The sequence below is a fragment of the Lissotriton vulgaris genome, unplaced genomic scaffold, assembly GCF_964263255.1.
Source record: "Lissotriton vulgaris unplaced genomic scaffold, aLisVul1.2 SCAFFOLD_308, whole genome shotgun sequence".
NCBI classification, from domain to species: Eukaryota; Metazoa; Chordata; class Amphibia; order Caudata; family Salamandridae; genus Lissotriton; species Lissotriton vulgaris.
The window spans coordinates 483,748-488,006 of record NW_028253581.1 but is presented as its reverse complement, the minus strand read 5'-3'; positions in this window follow the sequence as shown (position 1 = coordinate 488,006).

Genomic DNA, 4,259 nt, shown 5'->3' with positions numbered 1-4,259 from the left:
CGATGGAGTGGGTTGCTTACTTTTGGAGGTCCTGGGAGAAGATTGGGGAGGGTTTCTGGTCATGAGTGATGTCACTGACCATGTCATGAGTGATGTAATATGTGACGTCATCAGCAGTGCATTGCAGGCGCGCAAGTTATAGTGAGTCCAACTAACTATAACGTGGGAATTTCAATGGTTTTATGTCAGTAAAATTTCCAGCTAACTATAACTGGTGTGAAACCTATGGTTTTTTCAGTGAATATATATATATATATATAATACACGTCATCTCAGCACTCAGCACTTCCCCGCACAGCTAGACGAACAGAGACAACACGAATCCCAGGTCTTTGGCACTGATGAGATTTTATTCACAGAGGTGCAATCTGATGTGTTTCGGACAGAATTTCCTTGCTCACAGATAGCCAGATATGGCCCGCCACGGTTTTAAATTTGCTGAGTGCCCGCCACGTGTTTGACAAACATTGAAAAAATACTATGCATAAATCCACCATACCAAGCATCGGGCAGTTTGTTTTCCAAATCACGATAAAACATGTCATTGTTGTTTGTATATAATATAAAACAAATGACAAAGAATAAATACCTAAATAAACCATTGTAATAATTGAATGCTTAAATATAATTTTTATTTAGAAATCAATATTTTTAAATAAAAAACATGTAGGGTCCCACCTCAAATTACTGTCTTAATATCGATAATAAATTAGTGTGAATCGCTCACAATATTTATAAATATGTACTTTCTGGTAATCAAAATATGCAAATACGCCTTTTGTTGTAAACATAGATCCATGTGCAAACATGGCCCAACTCTACATAAATGCGCCTAATAAATATGTGCAAATTACGCAAAATGTTTGTAAACATATACATCTTAACCTCTTGAGTGCTCATGATGAGGTCAACTCGTCATGAGCCACGGCGCTCCAGTGCTCATGACGAGCTGAGCTTGTCATGACCGCGCCCGTTAGATGGAACGCTCGTATGCTGGGCTGATTCCCCTGCTGTGCAGAACGTTCCATTGGAACGGGCGCGGTCATGACGAGCTAGCTCGTCATGAGCACCGGAGCGCCATGGCTCATGACGAGCTGACCTCGTCATGAGCATGGGGCGCTGTACGCACCCTTGCCCCCCAGCCCAGCAGGGGAATCACGCCAGCTGCGAAGGGGCTAATGACTAATATGTGCAAATTACCCATTTCTTTGTAAACATAGATCAATGTGCAAATATTGCCAATCTCATTATAAAACCATAAAAGTCAATCCTGCTCAGCCTAAATGCTGATTTATAATTCATTGCAAATACCACTAAGTAGTATGTCAATTGGAGGCCCTTGTGCACCAATTGCAAAATAACTATGGCTTGCATTGCTATTGCCACATATCCCATTCTGTTATCGTGTGAAAATCACTAATTGCAATATTTCAACATTTGAGAATGACTTGACCAGAATCAAGTGCTCCACTTACTAAATGTGGATGCAAAAAGTGGTAATACTGTATAAAACCCACGTGAAATGAGAAAAAACCCAAGTGAAATGTGTATTTATAAACAATCGGCTGCAAGGAGGCCAACCTCTTTAAATGTGCAATCTAAAATTATCCCTTAAAAAACAAAGTCCAGATTCAGGATACCATATATTACTACTTGTATTCTTTATAAAAAGTGGTACAGATCTTCTTTGGTGTTTAAACCGTTAGGGAATTTACTATCTAGTTCTAATATTATTTTGGATTCCATCCTTCTCAACTTCTTATCCTGTCACCTCCTCTACGTGGTTTGGGAATCGCCGTTATTACAAATTACTTCAAACATTGCAGATCATTGCTATGTTCTTGTTTGAAATGCTTGGCTACAGGATATGGGCTATCTTTATTTACAATAGCTCGAAGATGTTGGAGGATTCTGACATGCACTGCAGCTTGGTGCTGCCCACATATCATAAGCCACAGGTGCATGTCAGAATATAAACTGCATACTCGGTCCTGCAGTTGTAATTCCCTTTCATTGTGAACAGTTCTGGACTAAACTGTGTGGCATATTGTGTGTTGTTGATTCCAAACCCGCAGGCCCTACAGTAGGAACATTTAACAAACCCAGGCCGGGGCTGTAACCACATTTTGTCTTTACCTAATTCATGGCTGCTCTTGGTAATTTGGGTTTTCATCAAGGGTCCTTTCCTATATGTGCTGGTAGGACATGCTGGGAGCCTCGGAGCTAGAACCCCATCAGTAAGAAGTATTGGCCAACTGCGTGTAATATTAGCTCTAATCTTACTTTCTTGTTTATTGAAAGTTGTCAAGAATCTGGCAACAGAGTTACTGCCAATCTTATCAGGGACAGCATTGTCCACCTTGTGGCGGCTAACAGAGAAGACCTAGGGTTGGCATTCATTTTTATTGATTGCCTGATTCAGAATGGATTCTTTGTATCCTCTCTGTCTGAATCTCATAAGCGCTTGATTAGTGCAAATATATGTGTGTGTGAGTGTGTGTGTGTGTGTGTGTGTGTGTGTGTGTGTGTGTGTGCGTGTGCGTGCGTGTGTGTGTGTGTGTGTGTGTGTGTGTGTTAGAGGAACAAATGTATTTTAGGTCCTATATGACCATTCATGCTCAGCGATGAGGTCCTGGTGAGGATGTTGACTTTGGTAAATAAGCTCTGAGTGGGAGAAATTCTTCCAGCAGGTCAAGACTGCATGTTGTAGCTGAGGGGGCTCCACAAGGCCAGATATGTTTTCCGTGAGTTCCCACCGAACTGGATTTGCTTCTGTAGAGAAGACTTAGTGGGAGCAACATGAATCTTTGGCCCAGCAGCAGCAGTGCACCTTTGCCAGATTGGTTTTGCAGGTTGGTCCTTGCCCCACGTCAGTTTTCAGTGCCAAAAAATGGCAAACATTTCCCAGATTTCAGGATTTGTAAGGTGCCCACTTTTACACTATTCAAGATACAGGTCCTTGGAGACAGTATTTGGGAGTCATGACTTATTCCAGCAGAGGCCAGCAGCAGGGTCCACGCAGGTCCACTTGAAAATGGCCTTCTGGAAATGCAGGAAAAGGTTCTTGAAGCTTGTTATGTTCCTGTAGCCCAAACAGGAAGTCAGCACTATGACCCTTTCAATCAGTGATTTGTAGAGCGCACTAATCACCAGTGAGGGTCTCAACACGCTGCACTTTAAGTCTACATCTTTGTCCTAAGTATAACAAAGAGAGAGCAGGCCCAGTCTTCAAGGCTCTTTTCAGGTCACATACAGCAGATCCAGTCCACTTCTGTTCTTCCACAGTTTCAGAGGTGTTCTGAAGGAGGGTACTGTGGGCTTCACCTTTATGCCCAGGGCCAGCCTCTGGGAGGGGGAAACTTCTGTCCATTTCCTAACTGATAGGGTAAAAGTTCCAAAGGGTCGCCCTATACACCTTTACAGTACTTCCCGTGTGTTTTACAGGAAACAGTCCCTAAGTGTCCCTCTCTGCCCAAAACAGACATGGAAGAAACGTTCTCACCTTGTGCAGACCTACTGTGGCTACCCTATATGTGTAAGCAGGGAAATGAGCATCCCCACTTCTGTGGTCACTCAACATCGGTCTGGGAGCAGTTAATAACCAAATGGCTTGGTGCCTTACTGGCTAGGTGTTAGCTTCATCTGACTGTGACAGGGTAGACTGCTTTGAAGTTAATTACGTTCCTTGACATGGCACAGATGGTCAGTTTGCCAAAGAAACAGGACACCCCACCTCATCCAAGAAATGTGTCTCAGGTTTAGGGGCAAGTTCACATCTTATTAAGGGGGCCATCCAGCTCCCAGGTGACAGTTGAACGCTCATGCAAATGGGCTTCTAGAGATGTTAGGCAGGTAACAGGCAACTTTTTAATAATACCTGTTTTAAAATATCTATTCCAAATCTTACTTTACCAATGAATTGAGCTTGTAGTAAATATTTCAAAAGGTCCAAGTATGAACCTTGTAGCTGTATCCTAAGCGGACATACCAACCTTGAAAGTTAATATTTTATTCCAGTGCTTTCCTGTGGAACATATCCTGCTACAGTGAAAATAGCTCAAAGGGCTTTTTCTAACGTATTGACATGTTTAGTATTAGAACTGTGCCTTCCTACTTGTATGTATCAACCACCCTACCTTATGGGCATGTAATGCCAACTTAGGGATGACTTATTAATATTTAAAAGGAGAGGTTAGGCCTGTCAAAGGGGTTATTTTCAAAGGTTAAATTTACAGTTTAAACTAGATTACTGGTAGCAG